The following is an 11,103-nucleotide window of genomic DNA, read 5'->3' as shown; positions in this document are numbered from 1 at the left end:
CCCCCCCCCCCCGCCCAAATCAGCCCACACCTAACTCCTTCCCTTCCAACAAATGCAACACTGAATTAACAAAAACCTCTAAACCAGAGGTTTCCCATCTGGTATGGGTACCACCAGTGGTATGCAGACAACCTGTCACTGGTACATGTTAACAGATGTTATATAAATTAATTTATAATTAAAAAAAAAAATTGCTGGTGGCACTCAAGGTTGTATCGTTTTTAAATTGGTGGTGCACAATCTGTCAGTTTAGGCACTGCTGCCCTAAACAAACAAACTAAAATAAATAAAAGAAAAGAGAGACCCTCCACCCCCTTACTGGTCACTGGCAAAGTGCAACATGCTTAAGGGTATCCTTAAGCATTGTCCTTTGGCATCAACACCTGCCTAGGGAGGCACCCGCAGGGAGACCTACTAATTTTAAGGCCTACAGGCTGGCTGAGTTCTCTCTCTCTTCTCAGATTGCCAAGGTGGTGCCTGCACTGGGCCTTAGGCCTCATCCAGAAAGGAGGGATGATAATTGTAGTCTTTATCCCAGGTGCTTTATGTGTATGAGTGTGTGCTTGCTATTTCCACTTTTTTTACATTTAATTCCCATCCCTGTTTGGGGTTTTTTTGTGTGTTTTGTGTTGGTGTTTTGTTTTTTTTTCCCCCCTCTGTGAAGTAGTAGTGGCTGTCCTCCTATTGTGCTCCTGTTTCCCTTGAGCTGCTGCACAAACTTTGCAAAGTGTAATGCACTGCTAAGATCTCCTTTTGCATTGGGTTGCTTTCCACATTTGCAACACTGCCAAATATTAAGAATGTTTTTCTTTTCTTGTAACTGGGTGGAATTCTTATTTCTAGCAGCCAGCCAGCCAGCCTTCACATCATCTCTTGAAAAGGTTTTGAGCAGAATCGGGCACAAATGAACAATGGAAAATTCCACTGTTCAAGCAGATCTGAAATACTAGGAAGATACCTTCTCCCATTTGAGGGATTTATACTTTCTGGTTAAACAGGCTTCCACAAATTGTTTCTTTCTCTGGTGAATACCATTTTGCTGGCAATTACCTTGCCCACAGGAATTCCCTTAGACTGAGAGGGAACCCTAGATGTGCTGAAGGTAACCTATTTACAGTCTACACAATTTAAAAAAAAAAAAAAAAGAGTAAAGGTGGTGGATAGAGGACAAGACATTACAGAAAACACACTTCTTTACTGGATTTGCTTGCACAAAGCGTACTTAAAATAACATTTATGAAACACATGGGAAATAACTGGAATACAGCTGCAAAAAATATCTAGCAAAAGGAGCTGCTGAGTGCTCTTTTTTAGAAAAGAAAAGCAAAAACAAAACAAACAAAAACCCCGCCAAAAAACACGTCCCCTCCCCGCCAACTTTAAAATAGGCTTATTTAGATTCCTACATGTGGATTTAGAAGCTTAACTTTATGCAGTCATCAAGTGATGCCATTGCTGTGATGGTCCAGAAAGTATGCAAGAAGCAAGAATTTTTGAGGGTGATATCCTTTACTGGACCAACTACATGGTTGGGATAGACTTTATACATACATTTTTAAAGAGAGCCTTCATTTTCTCATTAAAGAGAAAACGGAACCTTTTTTTTTGAGTTGCTTCTTTGTCCTTGACTTCATGACAGCAGTTCTAGAATTAGAAAACTTGCTGAGATTTATGCAGTGGAAACTTTCTTATGCCCAGGACCAACTATGAAATGCAGGGGCTCATTGATGCAGAGGAAGTCAAGTCAAGGAGACCAGTGTTCAAATAAACCTGTCCTCCTACTTGCCTTTTCAAATGTTTAAAAAAAAAAAAAAATCAACTGAATTAAGGAGATAGCAGGAATAGGAGAACAGACTAAAGGATAAAGCACTCAGGAGGGCTGGCAACTTCTAAGGGACATAGTCTTAAAAGCCCAATGAGAAACTTCTTGGACAAGATGGAAGAACAAGAATGGGAAGAGACTGATGTGGCTGCACAAGGAACTTCTAGGATGCTTCAAATGCAAAAGGAAAGCATACAGGCAATGGAAAGATGGGCAGGTCACCAAAGAAGCTTACCAGGAAATAGCAAGAACTTTCAGGGACAAAATTAGGAAGGTAAAAAAACAAACAAATGAAAAAACAAAAAAAACCCCTCAACTAGCGAGGCAAGCTATGGACAAGAAGAGGTTCTAGCTTGACTAGATAAGAAAAAGCAAGGATGAACAGCCAAGGTAAACTCTGAGCAGAAGATGCAAAGGAGGCAGAGCTGCTTAATAACTACCCAGGGCTGGCCATGGTGTGCTGAGCAAAATGGCCTCACGTGCCATGCTTGGCACATTTGCCAGGGGTTGCCAACGCCTGTGCTACACCTTCAGATCAAAAAATGCAAATATAAAATGGGTGACTCCTAGCTGGATGGCAGCATCATAGAAAAGGATCTAGGGGTCTTGACATATCACAGACTCGCTACAAGTCTGCAGTGTATACAGCTGCACAAAGACAAATGAGGTTTTGAATCGCATCAAAAGGAACATTAGGTCCAAGACGCTAGAGGTGATAGGGCCTCTTACTTGGTGCTGGTTAGGCCTCATCTAGGTTACTAGGTACAGGTTTTTTGGGTAGGGCTGTGCAAAGCTTCAATGGCTGTTTCGTTTTGAGCTTGAAATGGCAAAATCAAAATGAAGGGTGTTGAAACATTTTGAAAGTTTTGAAACATTTCGAGTTGTGTGGTGGGAGGCAGGGGAGAGCCAGGGCTGCACTCCGAGCTGCTCCGCAGCCCCATGTGGCTAAGCCCGGCAGGGAGTGCAGCCTTGGCTTGCCCTGCTTCCTGACGCCGGGCTACCGTCCAATTAGCTCTGCCAGCCCCATGGAGCTCAGCTCCATGGCGGGAGATGGGCAGAACCAGCACTGCACTCTGCCCCCCGCCACCAGGCTGAGATCCACAGGGCTGCGAGATGCTCCTCCCCCAGATGGGCTGAGTTCCTCAGTGCTGGGTCCCAGGCAGCAGGAGCAGCTTCCTGTCATCCAGCAGGCAGATCAGGGGCCCACCCACACCCCTGGGGGGGCTGCAGGGGCTCTCCAGACTCCTCCCAGGGGTGCGGGCTCCCTATTTGCCTGCCGGATCACAGGACATTGCTCCTGCTTCGCGGCTTCTGCTTGTCAGCAGCTTGAGGTGCAGTTTTCTAGAACCCCTACACCTATCTCCTTGACACTTGGCAGGCTTCATGCCTTCTGAAGGGGCTACCATCCCTGTGAGTCTCATCGGAATCGGGCAAGAAATGACAATTATAGGCTGTTTTGTACTTTTCCCATTATAGCCTATGGACAAAACGGTGAAACCATTTTGCTGGAATGGAACAGTGCTTTCAAAACTAAATGAAACATGGTTTTGTCAAAGCAGAACGCTGCTGTTTCGCACAGCCCTAGTTTTGGGCTCTACATTTTAGCAAGGACATGGAGGCTAGACATTTCAGAGACGGACAACAAAAATGATGGAGGGCTTGGAAGGCAAGCCATATGAAGACATTGTAGGGAATATTTAGTTTATGGCAAAAGCACTTAAGAGAGGATATGAAACTTCTTTCAGCCTTCAAATTTCTGAAGGGGTGACATAAAGACTAGGGAGAGTTCCTTTTCTTTCCAGCTTCAGGATGCAGACCAGTGACCTGAAGCTGCAGGAAAGTTTATATATCAAGATAAACTTCTTCACTATTAGAACGGTGAGGCGGTAGAATAAACAGCCTAGGAAAGCTGTGCAATCTCAATCATTGCATTGCATGATCTAGGAGTAGCTAAGCTTATGACCTACTATGGATATTTCCCAAGCTTCTGAACTTTGGTGGTTGCTGCATGGAGCTAGGAAGGAATCCTTTCCCCTCTCCTGTTCCTACATGCCAGGGGCTTTCATGCCCCCGCCCCCAAACCTTCCTCAGAAGCACTGAGTTAGTTGCAGCCATGGCTGGCGGGTTGTTTTTTTTTTTTTGCTTGTTTGTTTTGGTTGGTATAGCCCAGTCAAAAAAACAGCCAATACTTCTGCTAGGTCTAAAATCTGGAGGTTCCTGGCTAGAGGGTCTTGCCCCCCCACTCAGGGTCAGATTGACTGATGCACTTGAGTTCTGGAAGGAATTTTACCTCATGGTCAGATTGCAGCCTCTGATGGGTTTTTGCCTCCCTTTGTAGCAGGAGCCACGGCCCTCTTCTTTGGATTTCTCAAGTATATTTTAACAACCCTTGCAAGCAGTAGGATATTGGCCACTGTTGTCCCCCTGCTTTTACCTGTAGCAGGTTAAGGTACTACGCTCTGTGGCTGTGACGAGGCTGACTGTATACTTTTAGTAATAAATTAGATGAGGCTTTGCTCAGGATGGTTTGAATAAGGATGATCCTGCCTCAGATAGGAGACTGGACTAGATGGCATCCAGAGCAGCACTTCCCAACCTCTTGTTTCTGGCAGCACACTTATTGGGCCTCTCCCATCCCGCAGCACACTGGCTGAATGCAGAGCAGGGGGTGGGCGTGGCAAGCAGCTGGCTGGAGCCATGCCCCCGTCTGTCTGTCCACAGCAGCAGCAGGTGGGAGGCGTGGCTCCAACCCAAAATTCCGTGGCACACCTAGAGGTGCCCCCCACACTCTAGCGACCTCATGCCTCAGCCAGCCCATCACAGTCAACACACTTCAGCAGAGTTAAGTAGTCCACCTTAAGATAGTATTGTCAGGTAGGTGCTATCTTACAGCAGAGTTAACTCATTTACTGTACCCTAATACCAGTGCACGTGTAGATGGTGACACTTTACTGTGGAGCTAATTAGTTTATTCCACAAACTGCATGTGCAGATGCACCCAGTGAGTTTTTTACCACTTCTAAAACCCACAGTGTTCCCTTGCATTAAGAGAATTTAGTATTCTGAAAGGACAAAGGCTTGTATTTCATTGAGGCTTGGCACTCTGCCATATATTCCAAGAATAAATGGGCCATGACCGTGCTGACTTCACCATTCTTCTGAGAAGCAATACTCCAACTAAGATATTAGCTGGGACAACAAGGTAAGCAAGAATAAAAGGTTACAACATGCTTTTTATAAGGGTTCTGGTTAAAAAGCTTTTGTTATGTAGCATGTTTAGAAATTAAAATTACTCTACAAGTAGTTCTTAAATAAAGCTACTTTTTTGTTTTGTTTTTTCTCAGTTTTTGAATTTCAGTTTCTGAGCCTGTAGATTTACTAAAAGTGAACTATTTGAAAGATAATTTATCAAACCCAAGTTATAGGCTGGTACAAGTTCTATAGAATCTTATTAAATTGTGATTATTAAACTGAGTTTTCATTTAACCCAAAGGAGACGCCAATTGGGATTTTCTCATTTCTTGAGTACAAGAGCTCCAGTTATGAATATTGCTACATAGACTGATTTTTTTTAAAGTGCTTTGGCTGTGCTGCTTTGGAAATAAACTCCAAAGGATTATAAATTCTGGTTTAATAGAAAGTATAATGTCATCATAATAAGCTCCCATGAGACTAGGAGAAAAATTCATTAAAAGAAGGTGTTTGCTTTTAAAGGGCTAGCTAATGTGATGCATCAAAATAATGAAAAAATTGTTTTTTGCTGTTGATTATTAAAAGTGGGGGGTGTCTCATCTACTGTATTTGCTATGTTGAGATTGTACTGTATTATCTTAAACTGATTAAAAAATCCAGGGCTTATGAATGTAAGGGGATAGCAGTTCACAGCAAAGGAAAGAAATGAGCGATGAGGAAAACATCACAATTTGGCTCTATCTTACTAGATATGCACTCCTAGATCAGCACCTAAAGGGAACAGAGCAGGAAAGTATTTCAACAGTGGTACAGATAGTTTGAAAAAAAAACTATATTTGGTCACAAAAAGTTTGGAAGTTGGAGGGACCTACTGACTGCAAGCAACTCCATGAACTGAATTTCATCCTCTTTCCCTCCTGGCACACAGCTGAGCTGGGACGAAATAAAGCACTTGGTTTGACTAGACCCTATAGTTGAAAACTGACTCTGATTCCCCCACTTCTCCATTCTGAGTAGCCTATATTCTTCTGGCTATCAAGAGTGTGTGGGATGAAAAGGAAATAGGAAGGAAAAGTAAAAACAGTGGAAAAAATTATAGAAAGCAAAAAAACTGACATAGGAAAAGAAACAAAATAGAGATAGGACCCTAAGAACAAGAGGCAAGAGGCAAAGAATATAAATGTGCAGAAAAGAGAGCAACTGTGCAACAGCATGCTATAGATAGCATACTAATCATCACAAACATGATTACCAAGATAAATTCAAATAGAACTCTATAGAGTTGTGGTATTTCTAAGTTCTTTGCAAGAGAAACTGCTCTATTTTTTTTTTTTCTATAGGCAAAAAGAGTGAAAAGAGCTGGCACTTTCCAAGGGATGCATCAAATCTAAAAAGGTTGAGAACCACTGTTCTAGAGCAAACACAGTGAAGTCCTATTGTAAAAGCTTCTTTGCTTCTGCAGATGATTAAAGCTCAAAATGATGAAATATAAGCACATCTACAGTACTTCCTCACTATTTATGACTTGCATTTTCTTCTAGTAGCAACAAGTCTTCCAAGGAAACTACCTACTTTACTACTTTTGATATTTAATAGCAGCTTGCCTTCCTCTTCATAACACTCCTTTAGGTCCTAGCTTCTCAATATGATGTGCTGTTTTCCGTTAGGGAAGTTGGGCAATGTAAATACTATGACTATGAGATGCCTTGAGTTATGGGTCAAATTCCAGATTCCTGGAAAGGAAGTACCATCCTACCTATTTTTGAGAGAAGATTCTGGCTTTTAGACTTATCACCCCAAAAATTTAATACACATCTCAGCTAAAACCTTTGGGCGTCACTTATTATACCATTTCATAGCATGGGTAAAAGGAGAGAACCTATTACATGAACATCAGACCGGATTTAGGGATGGATAGTCCACTATTGATAACATGGTTATCCTTCAGTTTTGAGACCTAAATATATGCAAATACACAAATCGGCATTGTATGTTGCATTTGTTGATCTGCCAAGAGTTTCTGACAGTATAAATGGAAGTAAACTTTGGGAGAAATTGTTAAATTATGGGATTGACCCTATTCTTTTGCATTTTCTGATAGAATATCATAAAGATGCGTGGGCCCAGGTTGGGTGGGGCCTGAGGGGCAAACTTGCATAAAAAGGGGTTAGACAAGGATGTATTTTGGCCCCCTGGCTATTTAACCTTAAACTAGAATCCTGCCATTCTAATAATATAAATTAAAATGCTGCCTCTTCTAACGTCTTGCTTGCTCAAATTGTGCTATATAGAAGACATGAATAATCCCCCTTCTCTCCATTTTCCAGGATGGGACACTATGTCAAAGACGATGAAAAACTCTTCTCCCCCATAGAAAAGGTCCAGGTTTTCCAGAGGTTCCAAGATATTGCCAGGCAGAATGATTTTTGCAGTGGGCAGGGCTACTTGCATTGCCCCTCTATATATTCTTATATATATATATATATATATATTCTTTAGAAATTAGATTGTGGGGGAAGAAAGGTATTTACAGCTGGATCTCAACAATAAATGGTGAACCTCTTTGACTAGACTCAGGACCAAACAGATGCCACAGCTGGCTTGGCTGGACATAGACTTTCCATTACAAGGGCTAAAAGATGTTGCCCAGCCTGTCTAGGAGTTTTGGAAGACACTGTTCATTATGTCTTAGAATGTCCTCTAATGACATAAGGAGAAAGTATTTATCACCATTCTTGCAGAAATTGACATACTTCTCAAATAGAGAGAAATTAATATGGCTCCCCCAGCAAGCAGATTCATATTTAGTAAACAGTCTTGCCATTTTTGCTTACAAGGCTGAAGCGATTGGAGCTAAACATCCTTTAGTGTTGATATGACAAACTTTTTTATTGTGTTAATTGTGGACCTGTGCACAACACTTTTATAGATTCATGATCTGATTTATCACCATATTTGTACTTTATTATGTTAATGCTAGGAGTAGGAATAATGATTTTATAATGGTTGGCTCCATTTTATTATTATATTTGCATTTCTGTTATTTTTGTTTAATATTATGGTTGTATGTCTATTTGCTGTTTTCAGGAGCATGGCTTTCTGCTAGAATCCTTTAATAATAAGTTGAAATTGATTTGAGTCATGGGTGATCTGCACTACTGGCAAAGTGAGACGTCAGGAAAATAAGTTTACATGACTGGAAGGAGTGAGAGGGGGGGACGGAGAGAGTGTGCATGACTGTAGGCTAGTAGCTAGACCACCTGAAAAAGAGTCAAGGGTTTCAGTCTCTGCTCCAGTGACATACTCAACAGATAATTCTTAGACATCTATTAGACCAGGAGTCCAGGACTGTCATCTCTCAAGGGAATGCCCAGCTCACTAAATTAGAGCCAGACTTTCTCTCTCCTTTTCTTTGGCCCAAAGAATATTTAATTATTCTGTTAAAAGTGGAACAGCTTCAGCAAGAGAGACTGAAGTAGCACTCTGGCTAAGTACAGATGGTCAAAATCCAAGGCTGAATAGATTCAATCTGGACAAACTAGTCTGAGCTGCATTGATTGAACTGATGGCTAGGGAGGATGCATCCAAGGGTGCTGAGGGATGCAGAACCACTGGCTGTCATCTTTGAAAACTCATGGCTATCATGAGGAGAGGTACTGGGTGATTGGAAAAGGGCAAGCATAGTGCCTGTATTTAAGAAAGGGGGAAAAGAAGGATCCAGAAAACTACAGACCAGTCGGCCTCACTTCCATATCTAGAAAAATCATGGAGCAGATCCTCAAGGAATTCATTTCTAAGCACTAAGAGGAGAAGAAGGTGATTAGGAACAATCAGCATGGATTCACCAAGGGCAAGTCATGCCTGACCAACCTGATTGCCTTCTATGATGACGTGACTGGCTCTGTGGATGTGGGGAGACCAGTGGATGTGGTGTATCTTGGGGGTTGGCCTTTTTTGGTTTTTAGCAGGGCGTTTGATTAGAAGTGCACTGATAAAAGGAAAATTAATATTATCAGCAATTGGCTTTTTTTGGCTGATGTGGTCAAAATGCCGCCTGTATGCACACAGCCACAGCATGCACACGGCCAGCCTGGCAGCTTGAAGAGCAGCATCCAGCTGGTAACTTGGCGGGGAGCAGGGTGTCAGATCAAGGCCCCTGCGGTGAGGGGGGCTGGGGCAGGGGCTGCCCAGCTGGGGTGGGGTAGGGTGCAGGACAGAGAGTCACGAATGGCTCATCCAGGGGGCATAGGGGGGCAGCTCCTGCTGCTGTGCGCACCCCCAGGGGAGTCATGGAAGGCATGTGCCCCCCAGATTTGTGTGGGGTGAGTGCAGTCTGCCACTGGGTTAGACCTGGGGGTGGTGCCAGGCTCTTCCAGGTTGGGGGTTTTGGACCAGGGCTGTGCTTGGGGTGGGAGGGAAGCTATGGGGGGCTATGTATGCCACCCCAAAATTTGCTGTAGCCCCACTCCCACACTCCCCCTCCCAGTGCTGCTGCTGCCTGCCCCGAGTGAAGCCCTGGCCCAGCCTCCACTCTGGGAACAGCCTGGCACTGCCCTGGCTTCAGCCTGCAGTGGCAGCCTGCCCTCACCCTGTGCATGGATGCTCCTGGGGGTGCACACAACAGTGGGAGCTGCCCCCACCCTTCCCTGTGCCCCTCTGGATGAGCCGCTCATGGCTCCATCCTGTGCTCTACCCTGGCTATGCAGCACCTGCCCCAGCCCCCTTCCTCCCTCACCACAAGGGCCTCAGCCTGCCCCCTCCCATGCCAGGGCCCTGCTCTAATTCAGGACAGATGCTGCCTCCAGGCCTGCCCACCCAGTGGCAGCTCTGGCCCTTGTTCCAGGTCCAGGGCTACTGTCATTGCAACAGCTGCTATGAGTCCAGGCTGGGGATAGAGGCAGCATGACCACTGTGATCCCTGCCCTGGGCCAGAATGGGCCCCAGCCAGAGCTGAAACTGTGACAGGAATGTAAGCTGCACAGGGGTGGGGTTGGCATGGGAATCGCCCAGTGGGGAAGGTAAAAGGGTGGGTAGGTGCTAGGGGGTGCAGGTAGGAGGGGGGGCAAGTGGTAAAGAAACAAAACAGGGTGCTAGTGTTGGGGGGCAGGCAGCAGTGTGGGCAAATAATGGGAGGTAGGTGGTAGGGGCTACAGGCTGTGCAGGTAGGGGGCAGCCATGGTGCACACGGGAGGGAGCAGCCAGCCAGAAGGCAAAGTGGTGTGGGAAACCAGTGGCAAGGGACAGGGGTCAAATAACTTAACACCCCATTACCTACCCACTGCTGGTAATTTTCCCTACCACAGCCATGGGGGAACAAATTTAAAATGACCCTCAAAATATCAGATTCTAGATGTGTAAAATTATAACACATTGATAATTTTCCATGTCTACAATCTAGTCATTGGGCAGCTGTCTTAAATTTAGGTAAATATGGCAACTGGTTTAGGTAGCTCTTCACCAAGCCTGCTGTTTTATGGTGCTTGTTCCTTGGTGCTGCCCTCTCATAATGCATTGCATATGCCTAAAATCTTCTGTAGATGTAGTTCTTCATAATGAAAGAGAATAATTTTATAAAAATGGCCCTAAGCACATGTTAACAAGATTAATTGAGGAGACAAATGTAATACATATATTTAAAGCAAATTCATGAGGCAAATTGCCTAGCAGAGATTAATACTTAAAAAATGAATGAATGTTTATAGTAGAAAATGGGTTAAATTTATCACAATGACACTTCTGAGTCAAACATTCCTAAAGTTTGCATGCTGATACTTGCAGGATCACATGGTATGAAAACATAACTATTACTGCTGTGTATGTCAAACAAAATGCTCTGAATCTTATTAAATAATAACAACATTTTATACCATACAAGTTTAAACTTGTATGCGATACAAACTGTTCTCAATAAAGTGGAACATTAAGCATTCGATATAGTTCCCTGTAGAATATTATGTTGTCATTCATATCGTAGAAGTAGGGTCGGAAGGGACCTTGTAGATCTTCAAGTCTGACCCCGTGCCTGGGCGGGAGGGAAACTGGGCTCAAGTGACCCCAGCCAGGTAGGCATCGAGCCGCTTCTTAAAGAC

At 43.8% G+C, this 11,103-nt stretch overlaps 1 protein-coding gene across 2 annotated transcripts in view; it reads left to right on the top strand.

Moving 5' to 3' along the window:
• LOC106721877 overlaps positions 1 to 11,103 on the top strand; it is a 42,179-nt gene that overhangs the window by 6,202 nt on the left and 24,874 nt on the right. The window contains exon 1 of one of the 2 annotated variants that reach the window (XM_014517282.2): positions 4,895 to 5,024. The exons of the other annotated variant lie outside the window; for it this stretch is intronic. The gene's annotated coding sequence lies outside the window, so the exon portion shown is untranslated. Of the gene's footprint in view, positions 1 to 4,894; positions 5,025 to 11,103 lie in introns of those variants that run through there. 2 annotated transcript variants of the gene reach the window in all.

Source organism: Alligator sinensis, unplaced genomic scaffold, assembly GCF_000455745.1.
Source record: "Alligator sinensis unplaced genomic scaffold, ASM45574v1 scaffold392_1, whole genome shotgun sequence".
NCBI classification, from domain to species: Eukaryota; Metazoa; Chordata; order Crocodylia; family Alligatoridae; genus Alligator; species Alligator sinensis.
The sequence above is the reverse complement of the archived record's forward strand: the minus strand, read 5'-3'. Positions and strand labels throughout refer to the sequence as shown.